Source organism: Haemorhous mexicanus, chromosome 21, assembly GCF_027477595.1.
Source record: "Haemorhous mexicanus isolate bHaeMex1 chromosome 21, bHaeMex1.pri, whole genome shotgun sequence".
NCBI classification, from domain to species: Eukaryota; Metazoa; Chordata; class Aves; order Passeriformes; family Fringillidae; genus Haemorhous; species Haemorhous mexicanus.
The window spans coordinates 3542246-3569069 of record NC_082361.1 but is presented as its reverse complement, the minus strand read 5'-3'; the positions used below and the strand labels follow the sequence as shown (position 1 = coordinate 3569069).

The 26824-nt window shown below is 51.2% G+C and overlaps 1 protein-coding gene and 1 long non-coding RNA gene across 3 annotated transcripts in view; both read right to left on the bottom strand.

Moving 5' to 3' along the window:
- VAV2 (vav guanine nucleotide exchange factor 2) overlaps nucleotides 1–26824 on the bottom strand; it is a 126559-nt gene that overhangs the window by 48324 nt on the left and 51411 nt on the right. The gene's annotated exons all lie outside the window — the stretch shown is intronic.
- LOC132336947 (uncharacterized) overlaps nucleotides 12742–26824 on the bottom strand; it is a 31706-nt gene continuing 17623 nt past the window's right edge. Inside the window, exon 2 of the long non-coding RNA XR_009489040.1 lies at nucleotides 12742–13151. This is a non-coding gene — a long non-coding RNA (uncharacterized LOC132336947). The remainder of the gene's footprint in view (nucleotides 13152–26824) is intronic.

Below are 26824 nucleotides of genomic sequence, written 5' to 3'. Positions count from 1 at the left end.
AGCCTGGCACTGCTTCCAGTCAGGAGCCAGCAGTGAGGATCCCAAACCCACTGATCCCAAACCCACTGATCCCAATCCCACAGATCCCAAACCCACTGATCCCAAATCCACTGATCCCAAATCCACAGAATCCCAAATCCTAAATCCACATTCAGGTGAGGAAGTGAGGAGCCAGCACAGCCCAGTAAGGATCCCAAATCCACTGATCCCAAACCCACTGATCCCAGTTCCACAGATCCCAAATCCACTGATCCCAATTCCATGGATCCCAAACCCACTGATCCCAAACCCAGAGATCCCAAATCCACATTCAGGTGAGGAAGTGAGGAGCCAGCACAGCTGAGTGAGGATCCCAAATCCACAGATCCCAAACTCACAGATCCCAAATCCATGGATTCCAAATCCATACTCAGATAAGAAAGTGAGGAGCCAGCACAGCTGAGTGAGGATCCCAAATCCACACATCCCACCCAAATCTACAGATCTCAAATCTACAGATCCCAAATCCACACTCAGGTGAGAAAGCCAGGAGCCAGCACAGCCCAGTGAGGATCCCAAATCCATGGATCCCAAACCCACAGATCCCAAACCCACTGATCCAAAACCCCCAGATCCCAAACCCATAGATCTCAAATCCACATTCAGGTGAGGAAGTGAGGAGCCAGCACAGCCCAGTGAGGATCCCAAACCCACAGATCCCAAACCCACTGATCCAAAACCCCCAGATCCCAAACCCATAGATCTCAAATCCACATTCAGGTGAGGAAGTGAGGAGCCAGCACAGCCCAGTGAGGATCCCAAACCCACAGATCCCAAACCCATACTCAGGTGAGGAAGTGAGGAGCCAGCACAGCCCAGCGAGGATCCCAAATCCATGGATACCAAACCCACAGATCCCAAACCCACAGGTCCCAAACCCACACTCAGGTGAGGAAGTGAGGAGCCAGCACAGCCCAGTGAGGATCCCAAACCCACAGATCCCAAACCCACACTCAGGTGAGGAAGTGAGGAGCCAGCACAGCCCAGTGAGGATCCCAAACCCACAGATCCCAAACCCACACTCAGCTGGCAAAGCCAAGCCACCCAGTGAGAGGGATCAGGCACAAAAAGCCTCCCTGAAGCATCTCCAGAAGGACTGTCCCAATATCAGGAATATTTTTCCCAACACCTCCCAAGAGCAAGACAAGCCAAGTGCCAGGCCAGCTCCTCACAGATCCCAGCCCCCAGCCAGGGAAGTGTTTAAGGATAAGTAATCCTCTCAATTTCCACAGGATTAAACAACATTATTAAAACAAACTCAGCCCTTGAGTGTTTGCTAAACTGTGTCTCATTTTCCCCTGTAAAACAGCTTCTTCTTTGCAGGCAAACCCAGGCCTGATTCTGGCTCTGGGGTTAGGTCAGGATCTGTCCCACACCCACAGGGCAGCAGGAGGGGCCCTGATCCCAGCTGAGGCTTTTCCCTGCTCCTGGAATAGCAGGACACACCAAAACAACTCAAACAGATACTCCAACCTGCCCCTGAACACTTCAGGGATGGAGCAGCCACAGCTTCTCTGGGCAACTTTGCCAGGGCCTCCCCAAAAGTTCCTTCCCAATATCCATCTAACCCAAATCTCTGTCAGTTTAAAGCCATTCCCCCTTGTCCTGCCACTCCATTCCTTGCCAAAAGTCACCCTCCAAGTCATTTGAAGATGTTGTTTGGAAAACTATTCTCATATCTGTGCATTTTTCTTCAGGAGATGTAGGGCTGTGGGTTTTAACAACAGGGGCTTATGCAGATTATTGCTATTATTATTACTTCTTCACCCATTTCTCCATGCAATTTCCTCCCTGGAAACTGCATTCAGCACACAGAATTACCATAAAAGCTATATATAACATCCCACTGACAATAAGATGGCAGGAATAGAAATAGGAATATAAAGGTACCACATGCAGGTGGTGCACAGACACTTTTCTCTACCAGTCACCTGCAAAGGCTTCGTGGGGAAATTTCTGGTGGTTTTGCCATGACATTTCTGAAATTCCAGTGTGCTTTGTATTGATGGCTCAATCCAACCACCCAGCTGATCATTTACTGACCAGAGAGATCACTGCTGCAAAACAACAGAACCACAAAGTGAGGCACGAGCCCTGCAGGTGACTTCAGGTTTAAAAAGGCCCTGAGGTCTGCACTTCGTGGGAAAAAGAAAGAAAAGAAAAATAAAATAAAATAATCAAGACTCAAAGTAAGTTCCTCACACTCACTGGTCACTTTGGAAAACAACAAAGTGAGTAAAGAAATGGGATTTTTTCAAAGAATAAAAAAAACCCACAATAGCCACACTACATCAATAAAAAATTCACCACTTTTCTTCCTTACTTCCAACACTTTTAGGAATTACAGATTTTAAAATAAACCAAAGCCAAATAGAAAATAAATCATTATGTTCACTGCTCTTCTGCTTTCTCTTGCGTTGTTTATGGCTGATGGTATCTCTGAGCATCTAGAAAACTCTAAAATAAACTTTTTTTTTTATTTGAAAAAACAAACTGACCCAGCTGGGCTGGAGAACATTTTGCATAGGAGGAACTTTCCAGCTCTGGGCACTCCAGGAGTGACCCTGGGAGCAGGAATGAGCTCACAGCCAGCACTGAGCACTTCCAGAACAAATTTCCTTCTCAGCAAACCAGGAGCTCTGCTGAAAACTGATAACTCTGGGCAGAGATTTCTCTGTGCCACCTCTGCACATCCCCTGCCAGGGAGAGGGGTTTTCACAGCCTGCAGTTACAGGGAGTCATTTCTGCTTTGCCCCTGAACTCAGAAAGGGCAAAACAAATCCTCAGGCCAAACATCCCCAGCCTCAGGCAGAAACTTGACCCCAGAAGCAGAGACAAACTGATGGTATCTCTGAGCAACCAGAAAATCTCTCACATAAACTCTCTCAGGTCTGAAAAAACAAAGCAGCTGGGCTGGGGAGCACTCGGCATGGGAGGAAGGCAGAGACACCATTTCTGAGCTGGATAATGGCACCCCTCAATCAAAACAGTCCCAGGGACAGGAATGCTCGAAGGAAAGCAGTCCTCAGAGCAAGGAGGATTTGATCCAGCTGCCTCCTGCCTGAGGTGCTGCAGAATCCTGGATTTTGTCCCACTGGAGCACGTGGAGGTCCTGTTTGCTCTTCTCCCTGCACACCTGGGCACCCCCCTGGGCTGGGCACCCCCTGGGATTTGCACACCAAGGTCTCACCAGCAGCTTGCAGACTCTCATCTCTCTGTTTGCACATCCTTGTGCCATGGTTTGGACCTTGGCTGGACCAGCCTGGAAATGCAGAACAGCCCAGAGAGTGAGGGGAGCACAAACCACAACCTGCCTGCTCTGGATCAGTGTTTGTGTTCTTGCCTGGGGCATAAACCTGCCAGAGCTGATGTCTTGGGAAGGCTGAGATTGAACAGAGGCTGGGCAGAGTCACAGAATAAAGCAGGGATTTATTCAAAGGATCTCCTCCATGGATGCACCTTGGGCAGCACCAGAGCCCAGCCAGGGTGGCACCCAGGATGAACCAAAATGGTCCCAAAATGAACCCAAGATGAACCAAAATGGCCCCAAAATGAACCCAAGATGAACCAAAATGGCCCCAAAATGAACCCAAGATGAACCAAAATGGCCCCAAAATGCACGGCCGGGCACGGGGTCTCTCCCTGGGATCAGTTCTGCTCCATTTGCACCTTGCAGTTCATTGTCCCAACCCAGCTTTAGCCCAGGCACTCCCACCCTGCTTGTTTTTCTCTCTCCAGCCCATGGGGTTTGTGCTCCTGGGCTGAGATTTGGGTCATTTGTCCTTGGTGCCCAGCTGGAGCAGGAATTGTTTTGTCTCCCTGCTCTATGCACAGAGCTCACCATCCCCTGATATGAAGCCCAGACCCAGACACCAAAGCAGCAGAGAATCTGAAACACAGAAAATCCAAACCTGAGGCATCAAGCCCAAGCCAGCCCTTTTCCCTGGACACAGAGCAGCCAGGACTGCTGCTGCTGCTTCAGCATCCTGGGAATTCACTGGGGAATTCCTTAAATCACCATCTCCTGAAGCAAGCTGAGCAGAGCACCAGCCCTGGCTGGGCAGGAGCAATCAGCCATGGTGTGATGCTGTCCTGGGCTGCCAAGGGTGGGCACAGCCCCATGAAAGGATCCAGTCAGATGGATTTTCCTACAGCCACCCTCTCAAACCAGCCCACATCCAGCCAGCTGCCTGCTGAGGATGAGGCTGCTCAGTAATAACTGGTTTGGACAACTGGTTTGAGCCTTTCCAGTGCCTGCCTGGGTGATTTCCCCAGGGGCTCCACTTCACCTGCCCAGGGATGCCACAGCTTCTCCTCCCACTCCCTCTCATGCCAGGCGTGGTGTTTGCTGGCATCCAGCTCCTGGAGAGGTGCCAGCTGAGCTGATTTGGGCTGATACAGATTTGATAAGGATTTGAAATCAAAGCCAGGGGGGTTTTCCTGTGATGGCACATCCAGGCTTCTGTCCCTGTATTCACTGCAAGGACCATGCAACAGATGGGGACGTCTGGGCATGGTAAAGCCTCTTCCCCCCTCCAACAAACACCAGGGATCCTTCCCTGCCACTTCCATTTGCTTTATTGCTGGTCCCAGAGCTCTGGCAGCTCCTCCTCTTCCCCAGCCCCACAGGGTGGTGAAGCCCATTAGCTGTGAAGTGCTTGAATGGGCTCTTAAAAACAACATTATTAAACCATCACTATTTTGCATTAAACCCATGATTTGGTCACACGTGCTGGGGATGCAAATATTAAATCACTGGGCAAAGTCACTGCTGATTTCCAGTGGGAACAGGACTTGTGTAGGATTTTAACAGGTTTGTTTTGGGCTCTTTGAGGCTGGCACCATGTCTAAAATCATGAAGCCTTTCAAGAGTGAGCAGTCACTGCAAAACCAGCACCGTTCCCTTACAAGGAGGAGAAAAGAACAATTCAGGTGGATTTATGGCTACTGCTAGAAAATCTCTGCACTCTGTCACACCACCATAAGTTATCCAGATGCACACCCCCCATCTCCCATATTTAAGACACCAATTTGTCTTTTGCCATCACAGACCAGCTGAGGAAGGAAGAGAACACTGCCACACATCTCTGGTGTCCCTAAACCCGCTGTCTGTGTGTCAGAGGTGTCCGTGCTCCTCTGTCCCCACCTGGCCAGGGGCAGGGCAGGTCCCTCACCTTCCCAGGACACAGAGAAGATCCAAAGGCAACCAGAGAAGAGGCAAAGCAGCCCAACAGAGAGAAAGAGCCACAAACCAGCCCAGCCACAGCCCCACTCCCTGCTCAGCTCCAAACACAGGAATTAATGCCCTGAAACTCCAGTGCCTGCTTTGTGCTGCTGAGCTCCTCTAACACACCAGCAATAAAGAGTTATTCTGCTCCTTAATGGGCTCTCTCCTCCACTGAGCCACTGCCTCGTTCAGGACTTTTATTATCTCTCTGTGATAGCAGCGAGGAGCTGCCTTTGATGGGACTTTAAAAGCCTCAGGGGGGGAAACCCAGCAGTTTCTCAAGTGAGCCAACACCAAAGTCAACACAGATGAGCTGGGAAAGAGCCTCCAGCTGAACAGGGCACAGAGACTGATTGGATGGCCCTGGAATAGCGGGAGCAGTGAGCTCAGCAGCACCCATGGGTGCTGGATGTGCTCCCTCCAGATTAAAGATATTACAAAATTGCCTTTTAAGAAGAAAAAAACCCAGGGTGTAACTGGAGAGGGCTCCTTTGCATGGCTTTGTGATGGTTACAAAAAGAGCTTGTCCTTTGGGAAAGGAGGGTGATGAGGGAGGGGGACTGGGCTTTTTCCTGCAAATCTGGGGGGGGAACCACAAACAAACTGGCTTGGCTCAGGTGCCTGGAGCAGACGCTCAGGTGAGCACCAGGCAGAACTTCTCACTCCACACCCCAACACAGCCCCTCTGCTCTGTCCAGCTCCTTCCCCTGCCCCTAATTAGCTGTTGGCTAATGAACCTGGAAGGATGCCCAGCTCTGAGCAGCAGAGGAGGGGGCTGGAGCGTGGGAAGGTGTGGAACACGTGGCAGGACGTGGGTGCTGACAGCTCCGACCTCGCCGAGCCCCTGCTGAAAGCCACCAAGCTGTGCTGGGCACTTGGCCCGGAATGAGGGGCAGAAGGGGGGATAAAGGCAAAAAAAAAAGATCCTTAAAAGCACTAATTAGCTACAAATACTGGTTAAAGGGTTCACACAGGCAGTCTGCAAACCCTGAGCTGCCACAAGGACACCTCGTGCCCAGGTGTGCGAGCATGGGGAAGGGAGCAGAGCAGGACAGGTGGTCCAAACCCCGGCCAGGATGCTCTGGATGGATCTCTGCAGGCTTTGGAGAGCCTAGAAAAGGCTCAGAGCCCACCCCGTGCTAAGCAGGGTGGTTATAAGTATCATATCTGTGCTTTCCATGGATGTAACAACCAGGAATATTCAGGGAAAGGGTCCTGCAGACAACTCCTGACCCCACAGCACTGATGCAAAAGGATAGGACGGACAGACAACCCCAAAAATGACCCCAATATTTGTCTTACACCATAGGGAACACCAGGACAGGCTCAACTTTGTCAGAAATCAGCTGCTCCTGCTAAACATTTGAATTCAGTCAGATTTAATTCAGTTTATTCCCCAAATTGTGGGCCAGCTGCTCCACAACCTCATCCCCTCCTCGTGCCAAAGGGCTCCAGGTCCTTCTCAGACCCCAGCCCATAACTCAGGCTGCCCAAAGTCAGGCACTCAAGCCAAACCCTCATCTTGTGACCCAAAAAGAGCCACCCCAAGAAACTTTTCCAGGGAAAAGCCTCTGTCAGAGGCACCCAAAGTAAAAAACTGCTCAGGCAGAGCATGGAAAAGGAGCAGCTCACGTTAATTCCTGGAGGTAGAAGGTGAGGCAGGGGCATGGCTCTGCTCACAGCTGTCACCTGAGCTGTCCTCACCTGGAATTCTGCACTGGCCTGGCACAGGTCACCCAGGAAAGCTCTGGCTGCCCCATCCCTGGAATTGCTGAAAGAGGCTTGGGGCAACCTGGACTAGTGAAGGTGTCCCTGCTCATGGCAGGGACAGGGACAAGATGCACCTTAACGTCCAAATTCTGTGTTTTCATCACTCCCTGACCAGACTCTAAATTAAAAGCTGCCAGCCCAGCCAGCACACGCCATCCCAGCCCTTTCATCACCTCCACCTAGAGATATTCCAAGTGAGTTCCAGACTAGGGGACTTCCAAGGGTTCCTTGCATGCTGCAAGGAGAGGCTCTCCTGCAAAAACATCCCCCCCTTTCCCCCAGTATCGATTGGATTTGTTGAAACAGATGGAGAAAACAGCTAGTCAGATGCAAAACACGGATATCCAAACCTGCTTCCAAGAAACTGGCCTTAATCTGTATTAAATTTAATCCCTTTCCATCAAGGCCTGGGATGGAAGCAGAAAAGATCACAGATTTTCACATACCTCTGGGTTCCCATTTCCTCTTGGCTCCAGAAGGGAGCTGGGAGGTCAGAGCAAAACATGTGGGGCACCAAAAAAGAAAAAGAGGTTTAGGAAGGTTTTGCATGTGCAGGAGAAATTGGAAGCATCCATATGAAACCAATCCACTTGCACAAAGAGGAATTTACCTGTTGGAGAGAGAGAGAGCTCAGAATTCTCCTTGCCTGATTTCCTTCATCATTACCCCAGGTGCTAAAGGAAAAAATGCAGCTGTGTGTAAAAACAACTCAAAGGAAAGTGTTTAAAAGCTTTTTTTTTTGCATTTTGCAGAGCCCCCAGTTTCTGGAAGGGCCACACAGCCTCCAGGTTTCTCCAGAGAAGTTGAAATCCTTTCCAGCCCCAGAGCAGCAGAGCTGGTGGGAGATGCCCAGGCCATCTGCAGATGGACAGACAAAGGTTTGTCCCTCCCTGCCACACCCAGGGCTTTGGTTTGGGAGTCCCCATCCCAGTGGATGGAAATATCCCACCTGCAGCTTAACCCTCCCCAGGCTGCTGTGCTCCAAGCCCTGAGGCTTTTCCACTGATCCCTCAGGCTGGATTCATCCTGCAGCTCTGCTTCACTCCCCCCATCCCATCCTACCTGCAAAGCATCAGCTGTGCCCCAGGGAGCCTCAGGGAAGCCAAGCCCCTCCTAAAGCCCCCCTGCAGCAGCAGCTTAACCATCCAAAAGCTGTTTGAGACCAGCTGTGTTTTACAAATCAGGAGAAAAACTCGTTTAAGCTCAAAGGAATTCCTGTAATTCCAAAGTACACAAAAGAGGCAGGAAGCAAACAGGAGTGTTTTAAGTGCACTGTAAAAGGCAGCTTGTAGAATTTGCCTGGGATTTGCTGCTTTGATTTGCTCCAAACCTGGCACTGCTGTGTTTGCAGGGATGGGAGACCTTTCCCACTAAAGTTTCCTTCCCTGCAGCTACTCAGGGCTTGTGGCAGGAATCCCTCTTGGTTCCACAGATGGAGGGGCTGCTCCAGCTTCCTGCACAAGCACAGACCCACCTGGATGAAACATCTTCCCTTTCACAGCTTTAGGTTTAAGAAAAGGAGGGGGAAAGGCCCAGAAGAGAAGGAAGGTGCAAAAGAACTCGACGTGCTCAGGAGCTGTGGGAACACACAACCAGGAGAGGGCTGGAGCTCTCCTCTGCCTGCACCCCCTTGCCAAGGACCTCAAAACACAGAGTGACATCGAGCAGAAACACTCAGGAAGGAGAACAGTAGGAGGAGAAGCACAGGAAAGCAGGATGAAGTTCATTTCCTGAGCCCTAATCCTCTCCCAGACTCCAGGGAGGGGCAGCACCTCGTGAACCTGTGGGGTTTGTTATCACTGCAAACAAAACTGCCCCAAAGGCAGCCAGGTCTGAGCTGCCTCCTTGGCCCAGATCAGCACCAACATGCCTGTTAAATATCCACTTCTCAGGCACTGGGGACACTTGGACACAGCACCAAGGCCCATCACATCACCAGGGGCTGCTCCAGGACCCTCCGAGCTCCTCGAACTGAGACATCTCCTGGGGCTCCTGAGCTTCACCCTGGATTGTTTGCAAATGCAAGATCCTGGTTTCATGAGTAACTAAAAACCCTTGATAAGATCACCACAAGCATCCCACAGCAGTTCAAGTGTGGGGCACAAGGAAGCAAACTTCTCCTTTATAAACCCAGGACACCTGAGTTCAGAGGATGACTTCAGCTCTCACCCCTTCCTCCCGAGCTGGAGGAGGCTCCCAAACCCCACAAAGCCACATTCAGACATGAAATCAATCAGGGAATCATTTACCCCTGAGAATGTCTGCAAGCATCCAGCAAGTCTGGAAAATAACTGACACGAACCTCAGCCCTCCAATATTGCCAATTTAGCTGCTGTTACTGTCCCTCCCAAAGTTTCTGTAAGGAGTGATAGGGGCTGCCACTCATGGAGGCAGGCAGGAGAATATCCCCCCTGCTCCCTCCTCCTGTCCAGAGGGAAGATTTCACATCAGAAAAAATGCCCAATTTATCCAGGTTATTGAGAGCCATCACAGGGATTCACTGCTCTTGACACAGAAAAAAAAACCAAAAACCATTCAAAGCTGTGGAAAGCTCTGGTTGAACCTTCAGCTGCAGTAAGGAGAAATTCCTCGTGTATTTTCACCAGGCTGTTTCTATCCACTCATTTTCCCTGTCCTGAGCACCTAAACCAGAGGGATGTGCCAAGATTCTGCTGCTGGCCTGGCCCCAGCTGGGCACCTCAGTCCCCTCCTGTCAGCCCCCAAAGTGTCACCTCTGGGTTTCCTGGAAAACAACTGTGTCAAATTCCCAATTCCTAGAAAAACAGGCAGCCAGCAGGAGCTGGACCAGGATGTGCAGAAGGCTGAGGGCAGGGAGGAGCAGTTCAGAGCAGAGAGGAGAAATTCCCAGCTCCTGAGGCAAGGTCAGATCACCTTCTTCTGTGAGTTTGCCTCATTTTTTGGGGGGAAAAAAAACCCTACAAATGTTTAAATTTTTATTCTGTAAGAAAAGCCACAATCAGGGGCCTGGGTTGAATATCAGAGCTCCTGATTTGTGTGTTTGTTCTTCCTCACTGCCCAATTCCTGCCCAGTTTTCCAAGAACTCTTTCAAAAGGAAGAGAAAGAACAGCTCTACCAGGCAAAAAAACACTACCAGGAGCTTTTCTCTCTGCAATTATTCCATGTTTGACACAAATGAAGCCTCTCCAGACTGAGCAGTGCAGCAGCAGAGCCAAGACATCCCTGTGCTCTGGGTGCTGCTCCTCCTCTTCCCTGCCCTCCCTGGAGGAGATAAAAGGATTGGGTTTTACTTTATCACAGATTCTGCTTTGCTGGTGAAATACCTTCCAGAAATGAATGTTATTTCAGAAATAAAAGAAGGGTTTTCCATCAATCATATCCTGAGCACAGACACAACCCTCGCTTCCTCTGTGATTCAGTTCTCAAAATAGCAAGCCCTGAATTTCCCAAATCCATGATTCACTGGAAGCATCAAGAGGTTTCCAGACAAAACTCTCTGTCTGGAGCAATCTCCTACCCCTGGGCAGGCAAATTCCTGGCCTGGGCTTTCCAAAGAGAATGGCACATGGGACAGAGACCTCTGACACTGCCACGTTTTTCCCTTTAATTAATCCTATGACATCAATTAATGCATTTCCACCTGCAGGAAGGCAGGAGGGAGCAGCAACCCACAAAGCATTTTCCAGAGATGCCCAGAAACCACCTCCCTCCCTCTCATCCTGTACCAGAGGATAAATACACCCACTAAGTGCTTTGATTTGACTGAGGATTTTAAATTTAGCTGCAGACAGCACATTTACTGCTCTGGGGGTGACTGAAATGTGCATCACTCCCAGCAAAAGGGCCCAGAAAAGAACTGCACTGAAAAAACATCCAGAACATTGGCACCCCTGACAGGGTGTCAGAGCTCACAAATGACAGGGTGGCAGGGGAAGCTGGATGGATTTCCACAGTCACTACTGCACACAGGGTGAGACAAGATGATCTAAGGGTTCCTTCAGGCCTAACAAATACATACAGCTGTTTAAAAAAAGAAAAAAAAAAGAAAAAAAATCATAGATTAGATCTTGTCTGTCTCCAAGAAAAAGAAGGAGTCAGGCATGATGTTTTCAGCCAGTGATTTAAGGAATGCAAATAGCTTTGTCAAGGATGCTCAGGCAGATCCCCCAGCTGCATCCTCCAGTGTGAGCTCAGCTCTGCTCAGGACCTGCAGCGAGGCAGGATGGTGGGAAAGAGCAGGGAGAGCAGAGTGGCAGCTGGAGAGCCCCATCCTCACTGGGGAGGGGATGCACACAGAGGGTGCTGGCATCCCAAGGGAACACCGTGCCCATGCCCCCAGCATCCCCCAGCTCGCTGTGCAGCCTCCCAGCAGCTCCTCAGCAGCTCCCAAAGTGTCACCAGCTGTTTATCAGCTGCTAAAAACGCCTTTAAAAATTAATAGGAACAGATTGAGCAAGTGTGGAACACACAGGAGCTGAAGCTTTGAGGGATTTCGACACGAGACGTTCAAACCCAGTGGGCTGGGAAGAGCCAGACTTGGTACAGGAGAGAAAATGCCAAAAATACACTCACACATCATCACACAGAGAAAGGGAAATGTGGCTTCAACCACCTCCTCCCAGCCCTTTAATCAGAGTTTAGAGACAAAGAGCAGCTGGGCCGTGCACTGTGGTCAGCCTGGGGTTGTAGGGGAGGGAAAAAAATGGGATTTATCCCTGTGTTAGTACAGGCTGCCATCATCACGGCCCCCTGATGGTTCTAAGGGCTCAGGTTTGAACACAAAATGTTGAACAAGGTCATCAAGATGGATGAGAGTCCTTGAAAACACCCTGTGCAGGAGGGAATGAGGGTCCCACCAGCGAGGGAAGGAAAAAAACAGTCAAAAAGGAACAGGAATTGCTGGTGCCAGCAGGGCAGAGTTATCAATTAATGTCAGAACTCAAAACTGCATCCCAAAGGCCACTGATGCAAATGTGAGGATGAGATCAGAGAAGTGACTGCTGTCACCTCAGGTCTGAGCAGGTCAGATGGTCAGGGAAAACTCCTCCCTGGAGCTCCTGTCCAGAACAAAGAGATTTTTGTAATCAAACAGGTAAAACTGGTTTCTGTCCTGTGGAGCTCCTGGAAATGCCTGACAAGTATTTACTTATGGGAAGGGAACAGGAAACTGGGATTTTTTTTTTCTTAGCATTGGCATTTTTTAACTGCCAGGAAGAGCACATTAAAATCTTCACAGCCAGCACCACTGAGTTACCACTGCACAGGGCAAAAAATCCCCAAAAATCCCAGGTCAGGGTGAGCCCCTGCTCAGGTGCCTCATGTGGGGCATGGAAATCCATGCTGCAGATAACAGCATGGGCTTAAAATGGCAGCAATGTCTGGAATTACCAGAGGAAAAGCTCAGCCCTGGTGTAAAACTCAAAACTGAGGAGTGGGATAGAGAAAAGTCAAAGGGCTTTCTGTTCTGATCAATACTGAGGAGCATTTTGGTTTTGTCCATTGAAAAAAGGCAATGTTTCCTGTACGTGCACAAACAAGCAAAATAATTTCCAATTCTGCATTTTAAAAAAGCCAAAAAACGTCCCTGAAAATTGAGTCTTAATGACTTTTTCCCATCTGCTATTAAGGCTGGCTTTTTGTACAAAACATCTTTTTTTCATGCCATATTTTAGCCAGATGTAGATGATGTGCTTGGACTGCAGAAAAGAGCCTTTGATAGCATTACCAAGAGATAACCAGGCTTGCAAAAGCAAAAACCTTTTTTATTTGACATCAGCCCCTCAGCCCCTCACCAGCATCACCTCACCCCAGCCCGCAGGGAGGGACCTGAAAGCTTGGAACAATTCCCCATCAAAATCAACTCCACTCGGCCGATGAGACTCCCACCAAAGCATCAAGACAGCAGGAGACAGGCTGTGAAAGAGGGAAAATCCATTCTTGTCAGGAATGACATCCCCCTGAGGAGTGCAAGCCCCACGGAAGCGTTTGCCCCCGCGCACCGCGTCGGTTTCGGACCCGCGCTCCTGACGCGCCTTACGGAGGGGACTCGGATAATTGTGTTTGACTCCTTGAGCAATTTAACATCCCCACGCTCGGCTTTGCGGCTGGAGAAATCAAAATCACGTGTCTGAGGGGCTAAAAGGGGAAAAAAAAGGAAAATAAAATAAAAAAAGAGATGGTTTGACGATGTATGGATATTTATGTGGGAATTACAGCCGTGGAAAGAACGTTCTGCTGAGCAAATTCCCTCCCCCCTTGCTGGCTGGAAATGGGGTTTGGAGTGCTGGGACTGGTCAGTGAGGAGCTGCAGTTCTGGGTTTGGGTGCAAAAAAGGAGGAGCAGCTGCTCCAGCTCGGAATTCTGTGTTGCCACCACTCATCCAACCCCACCAGAAAGGAAAAACCACCCCAGGCATGATGTGTGACGTGTGCTGACCTGTAAAGGGCCCTGGGCTCTCCCTGGGGTGCTCATGGGCACCCTGAAACTCACACCAGAGCCAAGTTTGCTCTCCCAGCAGCAGCATCCTGGTGGTGCCTCTGGACAGGGGAAAAATGGGGATAAAAAAAGACCCTCCAAAATGTCCAGTCAGCACAGCACCAGTGAATTTGCCACCTCAAAACTTGCCAGGACTCCCTCCCACCTTTTGCTCCTTTCCCACCCAGTGCATGGAGCCTTTTCCTGCCCAGTCTGTGCCCCCAGATCCCACTGGGATCCAGCAGCAGCTCAGGGAGCCCAGGATATGGGATGGGTCAAGAGAAAGGCAGAACTGTCATCACTGCAGCTCCCAGGGAAAGCCCAGGGGAATGTCCCTGCTGGGGATCACCAAGGAACACCGAGGCAGCCCTCTGCTAACAAAGGTCCCACTGATGTGTTTGTCATAAAGTGCTTTATCCTGCTGCAGATGTGGACTTTTATCAGCAAGAAATGTTTGCAGGGTAGGAGGAGGAGGTGCTGGTGTCTGTAAAGCTCTGGAGAAGAGCTGATGAGCCCTGTCCCAAAATAATCCAGGGTTTATTAAGACCTCCATTAATCCAAGCTATTTATATTGGAATGCCTCCATGAAAACAAAATCCTAGCCTGCTGCCTCTCACCCTTGTTCTTCACACCTAAACACCAGTGGGAGTGGATTGGAGCCACAGTTATCCCAGTTTGGCCCAGTATGGGCAGCTTCTCACCCAGCCCTGGCAGCAGCACGTGCTGGGCACTGCCTTCTGTGAAATTCAGGATATCCTCACCTCCTCAGCCCAGCCCCAGGCAGGGCTCTCAGCTCCAGCAGAAAACACTCCAGGGTGGATGAGCAGAGCATGGAACTCGTCTGGGACAGTCAGACACACTCAGAGCTGCAGATGTTTCTGTAGATCTGCTGAGGGCACTCGGTGATGTCCTCACCCCTTCCTGTCCCTGCAGGTTCCCAGGGGTGTCCTGGTAGGGATTTCCCTCAGGGACAGTGTGCTGCCTGCTGGGGTTGATGGCACTGTCACCTCCCCTCCAGTGACTCCAGCAGAGCTACTGGGAGCAATCTCCCTGCTCCCTTGTCAGGCCAATCACTTCATGATAAAAATGATGTAAATTAATTAAACATCCAGCCCCTCTCTTGCTCCTGACAGCGTTCCCAGCAGCTTTCTGCACTGACAAAAGCTCCCAGATGTTCTCCAGGGCATGGGCAGGTCCCAGCTCTCCTCTGGACCCTTGTCAGAAGGGCTCTCAAGTGCTCTTGGCTCCTTCCCTGCCTTTGGGTTGCTCCATTCCACACAAGAGCCTTCTCCTGCCCTCCTAAGAGACCAGAGCACCTTTCTGGGGGAGAGGTGAAGGTGCCAAAGCACAAACCCAGGGGCTCTCACATCACCCCCACCCTGGCAGAGGCCCCAGCTGCTGTCACCTGGAGCAGCACCAGCTCTGCTGGGTTTCACCCTGAACACAAATGCACATCCCACAGCTGAGGAGAGGATTTTAAATGGAATATTAGGAGAGGAATTCCAGCCAGGCCCATCCATGAATCCCACAAAACAAGCTGACATCCTATTGAGTCTTTCCAGCAGCATCTCCCAAATGATCCCAGAGAGCTCAGTGCTGCTCCCAGCTCTGATGCAGGACTCAGCCCTGTGGAAATGCCCATCTCTCCTCGCTGGCTGCTGGCCCTAGCAGCACATCTGTGTTCCTGCCTTTGTTTGCCTGGGGCCACATCTGTCCCCAGAGCTGCTCCTGCGCTGCACGGTGCCATCAGGCTGCAACTGATCCCTCACTGCAGGAAAAACTTCAAATAAACACAATTACAAATCAAGAAACAACGCAGCGCAACCTGTGAAGGGAACAGCTGGGGTGCTCCATGCCTGTTGTCACTGGGATTTTAACTTCAGAGCATCTCCCCACCCGGACACAGATGAGTCACTGGTGAATCTGCATTTGGGATGTAAAATAGGGAGCTCTCCACTGTTCCATGTGCCACCCCCCTTCCCAAACCCCCTCTAAAGCTGCGTGACACTCAGACAACAGAGTGGAAATGATAAGCTTTGATGGGGAAAAACTATGCAGAAGAAGGGCCAGCACTGTATTAAAGTATATTAAAAAGCCAGCCCGGAGAGCAGTTCAAACAGCTCCCTGTAAAGCAGCTCAGCTCTCTGGGGCTCTGTTTAACAGACATCCTTTTATTAGAAAAAGTCGCTGAAGAAGGTTGTTTAGCACTTCCAATAAAGGATAGGTGGATGGGGATGGAGGTTTGGTTTTTTTTTCCATTAAGATTACAGAAGGGTTTGGGGCTGGAAGAAAGGGAAAAGCTCCAGATCCAGGATTTTGTTTCTGCCCCATTCATGAATGCACCAAAATGTGAACTGGTCCCAGGCTGGGGGGTTTCCCTGACCTGGAGGTGGTTTTAGCTGAGGAATAGGCACTTGGATGATGGAAATAGAGAAGGAAATGCCAAAGAAATACAGGGTGATGAAAAGAGAGCAGCCAGCCCAGCATCTCCCCTGCCCCACACACCCCTCTGGCACAGCTGGACACAGCTGGCTGGCACATGGGGTGAAGAACACAACATCTTTCATCCCAAAAACCCTCAAACAGGAATGCCAAGAGTTTGGCAGAAGCCTCCAGCTGCACCTTTTTACAGAAAATCTATTTTATGAGCTCCCAGCCATCGCAGCAAACACAGAAGGAACATGTTCCCTGGCAGAGCAGGCAGGGCAGGGGGTTCCTGAGCTCTCACAGGTGGGGGCTGATGCTCCTCACCACCCAAGAGCTGCCAGTAAAAATCCACCCCTGGTCCTTCCTGCTAAACCTTGGGTCTGCTCCAATTTTCTCTCTGTGGCACGTCATTAATGCTCATTACCATCAAGATTTCAGAGTGCAGGAGAGGCTGGGTTTGCTTTCCACCCAATTGTGCTTCCCTCAAATCTCAGCACAGCAAAGAGAGGGGGAAAACGCCAGGAAAGCAGTGAGAAAAAATATCTAAAGGATTATGGAATATTCTTGGAAAGACCACGGGACTGTCCAGGCCCTGAGTAAGGCAACACCAACATCCCCCCTGGATTTTCATCAGAACATTAAAAAATGGTGCAAAACTGCCTTTGATATCAGAGAAGGATGACCAGGGAGGCCATGTGGCTTCAACCAGCTGATGTTTGCTGCACACACCCCTGTCTCCAGGGCACCCCTCAGATCTGCTGCATTAGCTCAGCTCAAACATGGCAAAAACAGGCTGGAGGTTTGAACAGCAATCCCACTGCCTGGCTTCTCCTGCTTGGAGTATGAAGAGAATGGGAGCTGAGACATCTAAAAAATAAGCACTGTTCAAAATAACATTAAAAATGCTCCTCTTTGGGCCCCCAGGCCTGCAGAGGAAGATGTTTCATTATCCAAGTCTGAGATATTAATTATGCTTTAATCATTTTTTTTTGCTAAAAAAGGCAAGTCTTTTTGGCTTGCTCTTGAAGAGGAACCCTGAGCCAAACTCCACTCCTCCTTGTTCATCTCATCCAGGATCCAGCCCAGGGCTCACTGGAGCATCCGGGATCATCCCCCAATCTCTGCACCCCACCACATCCCACACGTGGTGCCAATTAATAAATAACACCATTAATAAACATTAATAATCAGGTCTGTGTGCAGACAGCAGCTCCAAGCATCTCCTCTCCCCCTCCAAAACAAGCGAGATCCTCGTTTCAGGCACAAAAATCAACTTCTTGTCACTTTTAAGGGGATCAGACAGGTTGGGCATCACAGGAACGAGTCCAGCAGCACAGCAAGGAGCTGCCCCCCCTTCCCTGGGCTCCTCCAGGTGTCAGTGGGAGACCCCCTGGCCCCAGGGTGGCTCCCAGAGCCACGGCCAGTGCTCAGTGCTGGATCCAGGGCCTGGCACTGCAGCCTGGTTTCCATAGAAACGGGGGGATAGCACACAGGAGCTAAATCTTATTTACTGAGTTAAAGAAAAGGGCTGCACAAGCTGTAATTTAGTCCTGGGGTAAATATGACATTATGGGAAATACAGAGATTTCCACCATGGCCAGGAATGTGGCTTTTCACTGCTGTTTGTTTTTTTTTTTTTTTTTTCTTTAACACCAATTATTATAATAAGATTAAGATAAATCAGTGCACACCTCCTTTAAAAAGTTCCACTGCCCAAATTTCCTAATAGATCCTTACAGATAATTCTTTTATATTAAATGCTAAGATTATTTCCTCTTCCCCAACCAGAAATAATCCCACCAACAAATGAGGAAATCTACATTTAGTAACAGGTTCTACCTTGGCCATAACCATCATTTAAAGCAAGCCTCATGCCCTCAAGTCCAACAGGATGCTCTCAAACTGCAAGCTCTCACTTTTTTCCCAACAGATATATTTAGACCAGACCAGAATTTCTGTAACAAACCACTCATGAACACCTGAGGGAAACACTGCTTGTAAACATTTAATTTTGGGTGCATCCCTTGCTCTCTGCTAGGGAGGAGGATTCCTTGTGTGCCCCCCAAAAAACACCCCCACAAAATCTGTCAATGCTTTGAGAATATTAAGATTTACAGGTTGGAGATATCCCTCAAACCACTCTGCCTTGCCCTGCACATTGACAGGCTTGGAATATGTATTATTTGGGATGAATAATACATGATGGTACTGAAAATCCAGTCCCAGCTGAGCTCCAGCAAGGAGCCAGGAAGGTTTCTGGGACCACACTGAGCTGGCTGCAGGGAGCATTTATCTCTTTGCTAATGAAGGGAGGTGCTGCTCCAGCCTGGAAAAGGGGCTGGAAAATCCTAATTAATGAATGGTATTCAAACCCCAGCACGTCACTCTCTGTGACAGCCCCAACCTCATCCCATCAGAGAGCCTGGGGCTCACTCCAGCCCTGGCTGCTGGGAACAGGCTCAGTCTAAAATAAATAAAGCCCTGGAAACATTTCCTTACTGGGGGGGACAGGAGGGTGAAGTGCCCCACATGAGGAGAGGCCATTGAATAAAGGGCACCTGCACAATTTGGGGAAGGATTGTGTTTAACCCCTTTATCTGGGCTCAGCCACCCTGCAAAATTTGGGGAAGGATTGTGTTTAACCCCTTTACCTGGGCTCAGCCACCCTGCACAATTTGGGGAAGGATTGTGTTTAACCCCTTAACTGGGCTCAGCCATCCTGCAAAATTTGGGGAAGGATTGTGTTTAACCCCTTAACTGGGCTCAGCCACCCTGCACAATTTGGGGAAGGATTGTGTTTAACCCCTTTAACTGGGCTCAGCCATCCTGCACAATTTGGGGAAGGATTGTGTTTAACCCCCTCAGCTGGGCTCAGTCATCCTGCAAAATTTGGGGAAGGATTGTGCTTAACCCCTTTTACCTGGATTTAGCCCTCCTGCACAATTTGGGGAAGGATTGTGTTTAACCCCTTTACCTGGGCTGAGGCATCCTGCAAAATTTGGGGAAGGATTGTGTTTAACCCCCTTAACTGAGCTCAGCCATCCTGCACAATTTGGGGAAGGATTGTGTTTAACCCCCTTAAGGAAGGATTGTGTTTAACCCCTTCACCTGGGCTCAGCCATCCTGCACAATTTGGGGAAGGATTGTGTTTAACCCCTTTTACCTGGGCTCAGCCCTCCTGCAAAATTTGGGGAAGGATTGTGTTTAACCCCTTTTACCTGGGCTCAGCCACCCTGCAAAATTTGGGGAAGGATTGTGTTTAACCCCCTTAAGGAAGGATTGTGTTTAACCCCCTTAAGGAAGGATTGTGTTTAACCCCCTTACCTGGGCTCAGCCATCCTGCAAAAAGCCCCAGTTTTGGAGGGCAGTGGAGGCTGCCCCCAGCCCAGCCCTGTCCCAGGGATGTGCCACACTTTCCATGCCACATCACCCATCTGACCACAACCAGGGCAGCAATCAGAGCAGCCCCAGGCCAGCATCTCCCTGTGCTGGCCCAGCCCCACAGCCCAGGCTGGGCATTCCAAATTGTCCTTTTCAAAATGACCATGGCAGTGGCTTTGCAAGGCAGGCTGACAGCAGCATCTGATGTTTTCTCATTAGCTGAGCTGGGATGACATTGCTCATGGCTCTGCCAGGGTAATAAAGGAACCAGCCAGCAAACAGAGCAAAAATCAATATGGATGAGTGTAATATTTTTCATAATGTCTTTATTGTGCACAGCCTTCCTCATGCAGCTATTCATAGACACATTTTCTCCTCTTTTTTTTTTTTTTTTTTTTCCTTCCCAGGGAATGATGTGATGGGAAATGTTCTTATTCCACACCAGAAAACCCAACACTGATTCATCACCCCTGAAGAGTTCCTAGATTAAACCCAAATATGAGCAGAATAAACCCAGGACACCCAGCCTAACTGGTGGAGCTGATTTGTCAGACACACCCTGAAGGCCCAGGTGCTGCTGGTGGCACTGGGGACACCCAGGTGACACTGGGGACACCCAGGGCAGGGAGCAGGAAACGGGCTGAGCCCCTGGATGCTGCTGGAAGCAGCAGAGGAAGAGAAACCACACTCCAACAGGAAACTCTGCAAGCAAACAGAGCAGAAGCACATCCTTTCCAAAAGGCATCCTCTCCACGGCAGCCCTGACCCCAAATGGCCCAAAGGGAGGGGGAATTGGGAGCTCGGGGGGGGGAAACACAAGGGCAACAACAACTGCAGCACAAACTGGCCCCTCCAACAAGGATCAGCCCACCCCAAACGAGGAAAAACTTCCAGGCTTCCAACTCCCACCAGATGCATCAGCCTGGCTCTGCTGCCTGTGCTGGTTTTGCATTAATTTTTGGTAAAGGTAATGATTCAAAATTAATTGATTTTTGGTAAGAGCAAATCTTTCACCAAGTCCTTCAATGCACGAGGCAAATCCCACCACTAAAAGGCACCTGGACACTTCAGAGCACCTGGCTGGATGCAGAAAAAGCTCTTTTTATTATAAAATCTCCAGTTCTGCTGCTGCAAGACTGAGCCTGCCTGCAAAGTAACCCAGAGGCTGCAACCACCAGCAACCAGCACCCACTTTGCTGCTGTCATTTGATTTCAATTGGTCCCAATCATGGCACAGCTGATTGTCTCCAAAGCAGGAAAATCATGGAGTTTTTTCCAGGCAACTGGTTGGGTTTTGGTACCTCCACCAGGGGTTTTGAGTTTAATAAAGGAGAGAAGGAAAAGCAATGATTCCTCTGTGGCTTTGCTGGTGGTGAGTAAGCAAAAAGCACTGATTAAAAATGAGCAATGAGAAGAGGAAGCACCTCAGTGCTCCATAAACACTGGGGACAATGGTTTGTACTGCACATAAATGGAGCTGAGGGGAATAAATGAGCTCCTCCTGGCCACTGCCCGAGCCAGAGGATGGCAGGATGGAGCAGCACTGCAGGAAGGGACCCCTGAACCAAACAGGAACAAGATAACAACCAGAAGGAAGGAAAAGAAGATTTTACCTGGCTCAGGAGGAGTCAGGCTCTGCTGGACATTCCCAGCCTGGCTCCCAGAGCTGCTGCCTTTCTAACATAACACATTTAATATTCATTTCAATGTTTGTGAAAAGCCAATCATGAAATAGGCATTTTTCACAGCTCCATGACCAAACCCCCGTGCAGGAAACAGAAATCACCCAATTCCCCAGGGATGGAGGGTGGGGGAGGCTTGGGGAGGGTCTGGCAGAGCTCAGGCTCTGCTCCTGCACCAGCACCCAGCCCTGGCTGGGGGCTCACCCCAGGGGAAGCACCACCCTGCACAAGGAGCAGCTGGAAGAGGATGGATTTTGGTCTGGGAACAGCATCTGGTGGAGGCAGGGCTGGGGGAGTGAGGGGGGCACAAAGGGAGGAGAAAGCAGAGACAGGGGTGGGAAAGGCTGGGGGTGTCTGAGCCCAGGAGGGTTCCCTCCAGGATTTACCCCAAAGTAGCTAATCTGCACTAACAGGAGTAAAACAAAGAGTGATGTCACCAGCTCCATCTGCTTCAAATTTGCTCTAAGCTTTCAATCTCCCTAATTAAAATACAAAAAAATGAAAAAAAGAGAGATAAAAAAAAACACCAGCATTTGCTCAGTGAACCCAAAGCAAAGCAAACACCCCCAGACATCCACAAAATGCTCAAAACATTGGCACTGAGAGGCTGAAAAGTTATTAAAGGTTGTAAAAGCAGCAGGGTGGGATGGCACAGGAAGGGGCAGGGTGCTGGTTTGGGAGGTGAGCACCCAGCCCTGGGTGCCAGAGCAGGGATCAGGCTCAGCACAGCCCCAGCTGCTCTGGGGGCTGATGCTCCCTGCTGCTGGTGGCCTTTCCTGGCTGTGCACATGGAAAATCCAATGGGGCTGTCATCACACCACTGTCACCTCCTGTGAGGTCTGGTGGCAGGTCAGAGATATTCTTTCCCAGTGAAGGAGATTCCCTGGCAGCCCTGTCCTTGCTTTTCTACATTTTACATGATTTTTCTGCTGGCCTACCTCATGGTTCCTGCTTGGCTCCAATCACAGGGCTGCTCTCTCTGCTTTTGCAGCTTTCCCAAAACCCTCTGAATTTACAGATTCCCACAGTCAGAGATATTTTTTCCCAGTGAGCTCTTGAGCAGAAAGGAGATTCCCTGGCAGCCAGGTCAGTGTCTGCCACAGGGCTGGCAGCTCATCCAGGAAAAGCTTTGGGCAGCTTGGGATTCCCCAGGAACAGCCCTGCCATCAGGAGAATCAGCCCAGCAGCACCTGGCACAGCCCAGGTGTTGCTTTGATTTTTTAGGATTTTCTAAGTTTTCTAATGTTTACATTCTTGTAATTAACTTTTTTACACACTTGATGGAAATAACTCCTTGTTTTGCATTCTTTCATGGAGGAGGAGAAATTTAATGGATTGTTGGTTTGTTCAGTGCCATTGGAGAGGTGGCACTGTCACCCTCCAATCCACTGTCACTTTGGGAAACCTATAAATGTTAGGAAAATTAAATAAAACCCCCTTTTTACCTTGGAAAGAGCAGTGAGCCCACATGGTGTTGTTTTGTGTCCTACAGTAACACCCAGGGAGCAGCTGCTGAGGAGCCACCACGGTGTCTGCCCACAGAGCTTGCTCCAATTCCACAGCAATCCTGCAAACCCCAGCTCCAAGGTGGATTTCCCCTTTCCAACTCCCCTCCAGCCCCTCAGCTGCACCCCGGGAGTGCTCCCCTCCATCAGCTGCTCACACACTGTGAGTCCTCCCCGTGCTGAAACTGCAAATCCCAACAAGCCCAAATTTGCCAAACCATCAGAGCTTTCACAGCCTGAGGCAAGGCCTCCTGGAGATCTGCTGCCTCACAACTGCTGGAGCATCAATATCCTCCAAAAAACTCAGCGTGGGGCTTGCTTCCCTGAATCACAAACAATTCCAGGCCCTTACCTCCCTAAAAAATTTAAACCATACAATTTTTAAATTGATTTATTAAGGATACACCTGAATTTCAGCAGCTGGGTCTTCTCCCCAGATGAAAGCCCTTTCCCAAGTTTATCCCACAAAACCTCTGGGCATCAGCAATATTGGGATACAGGGCTGCTGCTTCACTGCTTTAATATCCCAGCTCCCCCAGCTCCTTGGGATCTGATTTATAACTACAGCAGAAAACCTTATTGGAATCAAAACTAATTTATAGACTCAGGAGGGGGAAAAAAAAAGAAAAAAAAAACCCTGACATCTTCTAGATCACACACCGTCGCTGTAAATCAATTTCCATTTTGTGCCCCTGGTGCAAGCTGCTCCCAGCCTGGGTGAATAAATGCCAGGAGTAATGAGTTTGGAAACAACCAGGAACAAAGAAATGACAGCCACTGAAAAATCCTTCTCCTGCCAGGAAAGCCCAAGTGCAGATTAAAGCAATTACCAAAACCCAAGTGATGAGGCAGAGGAGGTGGGGATTTGAACAAGGAGCTGATTTTCTGCCTTTTTTTTTTGGTCTGTTTTACCTTCCTCCTCCCAACAAAGCCACAGCAGATGCTCAGTCCTCTCCTCCTCAGCAAACACTCCACAGGAGCTCCTCATTGTTGAAGGGGTAATTTTGATGAATTTTGATGAAGAGCAGCAATTTTGGATGTGGGTAATGAGTGTCCCAGAGATTTGGGGCAGGGGAAGCTCCTGGAAAGCAGGAGAGGGCTGGACATGGGAAGGAACAGCAAAGAGGCACCCCTAAGGCAGCCAGCACTCACAAACACACCCTGGGGTCAGGCAGCAAGCTGCAATTTCCTGCAGGAGATCTCTTCCCTCTGCTTCCTTCTGCCCTGTCTCGCTGCAGTTTGGGGATTCTCCTCACCAAAGGTGCCTCAGACCCCTGAAGGTTTGGGCTTTGGAGGTGGAAAATGTCATTTCAGAGCCAGACACTAAACGCACCACAGCCACCTCCTCACACAGCAGCACTGGAACCAGCACCAAAAAAAAAAAAAAAAAAAAATCTCTTTTTTCGATACAAAAAAGGTGATGAACAGTGGATGAGAAGTTTTGTGGTGCTCTGTATCAACAGGAGCAAAGCCAGCTGAGAAACACAACGTGCAAACCTTGCCCAAAACCCTGAAAACCCTCCAAGTGTGACCTCCTGGGTGCCTGGCTGTCACCAAGAAGATGCTCCCAGTGCCATCTGCTCCTCTTTGGGAGCCTCAGCTCCACAGGCAGAGACAAAACCCTTTGTTTATCAAACCTGTGCTCCTCAAGGCATCTCCTGGTGCTGGCAGGAGATTTCCACTCACCAAGAGCTGTGGGATACTCGAGGATGAAGAGAGAGGGATGGAAAATCATCCACTTTTACTATTGCCACAAATTAAAGCCAAACACAAAGTCTGGCTGACAGCAATCGGCTCAGGAGCAGCCAGAAAACACGGAGATAAAAATTGAATGAACTCCCAAGAAGGTGCAATCATGGAGGGAAGCAGTGCCCAGGTGAGACTTTGAAGGCCAGGGCATCAAAGCCCTCCATGGCAGAGGACACAGGCACTTCCAGAGGCACACATCCCACCTGGGGATTATTTGGGGTTGTTTCTGTCAAGTTTCCAAAGAATTTGGCAGCTGCAGCCAAGGATCCCAACAGCCCCTGATAAGGAATGATCCTCTGCCCACTGGAATCGCTGGATGCATGGAATTAATGTGAATTTCTGCATCAGAAATGCAAATTCAGCCCTGGGGCCATTCTCCTGGATGTGGCTGCTGGCACCCACAGTGCTCCAGAGGTGAGTTCTATGGGAAATAACAGCAAAACTAATTACTGCTCCCAGAGCTCTGAGGCTTTTGTTGCAGCTCAGGAGGGAAAGAAACAAAAGACTGGTGTGAAAACCCAGCAGGGTGAGTGGTATTTGTCTTCCAGGAAGAAAAGCCTGGCTGAGACAGATCTGCATTCAGGGCAGCGAGAGGCAGTGCCAGGTCCATCTGTCCTTGTCTGGTGGGCAGGGAGGGGGGGGATGCTGGATGGGAGGAGGTGGGTGCCAGGGCAGGGCTCTGCAGAGCACCCAGGGGTTCCCAGAGCACCCAGGGGTTCCCAGAGCACCCAGGGGTTCCCAGAGCACCCAGGGGTTCCTCGGAGCACCCAGGGGTTCCCAGAGCACTCAGGGGTTCCTCGGAGCACCCAGGGGTTCCCAGAGCACCCAGGGGGTCCCAGAGCACCCAGGGGTTCCCAGAGCACCCAGGGGTTCCTTGGAGCACCCAGGGGTTCCCAGAGCACCCAGGGGTTCCTGTGAGCACCCAGGGGTTCCCAGAGCACCCAGGGGTTCCTGGAGCACCCAGGGGTTCCCAGAGCACCCAGGGGTTCCTCTGAGCACCCAAGGGTTCCTCGGAGCACCCAGGGGTTCCCAGAGCACCCAGGGGTTCCCAGAGCACCCAGGGGTTCCTCGGAGCACCCAGGGGTTCCCAGAGCACCCAGAGGGTCCCGGAGCACCCAGGGGTTCCTCAGAGCACCCAGGGGTTCCTCGGAGCACCCAGGGGTTCCTTGGAGCACCCAGGGGTTCCCAGAGCACCCAGGGGTTCCTCGGAGCACCCAGGGGTTCCTTGGAGCACCCAGGGGGTCCCGGAGCACCCAGGGGTTCCCAGAGCACCCAGGGGCTCCTCAGAGCACCCAGGGGTTCCCAGAGCACCCAGGGGTTCCTCGGAGCACCCAGGGGTTCCTCGGAGCACCCAGGGGTTCCCAGAGCACCCAGGGGTTCCTCAGAGCACCCAGGGGCTCCTCAGAGCACCCAGGGGTTCCTCAGAGCACCCAGGGGTTCCCAGAGCACCCAGGGGTTCCTCGGAGCACCCAGGGGGTCCCGGAGCACCCAGGGGTTCCCAGAGCACCCAGGGGTTCCTCAGAGCACCCAGGGGTTCCTCGGAGCACCCAGGGGTTCCCAGAGCACCCAGGGGCTCCTCAGAGCACCCAGGGGTTCCTCGGAGCACCCAGGGGTTCCTCAGAGCACCCAGGGGTTCCCCGGAGCACCCAGGGGTTCCCTGGAGCACCCAGGGGTTCCTTGGAGCACCCAGGGGTTCCCAGAGCACCCAGGGGTTCCTCGGAGCACCCAGGGGTTCCCAGAGCACCCAGGGGTTCCTCAGAGCACCCAGGGGTTCCCCGGAGCACCCAGGGTTCCTCAGAGCACCCAGGGGTTCCTCAGAGCACCCAGGGGTTCCCAGAGCACCCAGGGGTTCCCGGAGCACCCAGGGGTTCCCAGAGCACCCAGGGGTTCCCGGAGCACCCAGGGGTTCCCGGAGCACCCAGGGGTTCCTGGAGCACCCAGGGGTTCCCAGAGCACCCAGGGGGTCCCAGAGCACCCAGGGGTTCCTGGAGCACCCAGGGGTTCCCAGAGCACCCAGGGGTTCCTCGGAGCACCCAGGGGTTCCCAGAGCACCCAGGGGTTCCCAGAGCACCCAGGGGTTCCTCGGAGCACCCAGGGGGTCCTCTGAGCACCCAGGGGTTCCCAGAGCACCCAGGGGTTCCTCAGAGCACCCAGGGGTTCCTCTGAGCACCCAGGGGTTCCCAGAGCACCCAGGGGTTCCTCTGAGCACCCAGGGGTTCTCGGAGCACCCAGGGGTTCCCAGAGCACCCAGGGGTTCCTCGGAGCACCCAGGGGTTCCCAGAGCACCCAGGGGTTCCTCAGAGCACCCAGGGGTTCCCCGGAGCACCCAGGGTTCCTCAGAGCACCCAGGGGTTCCTCAGAGCACCCAGGGGTTCCCCGGAGCACCCAGGGGTTCCCAGAGCACCCAGGGGTTCCCAGAGCACCCAGGGGTTCCCGGAGCACCCAGGGGGTCCCAGAGCACCCAGGGGTTCCTGGAGCACCCAGGGGTTCCCAGAGCACCCAGGGGGTCCCAGAGCACCCAGGGGTTCCTGGAGCACCCAGGGGTTCCCAGAGCACCCAGGGGTTCCTCGGAGCACCCAGGGGTTCCCAG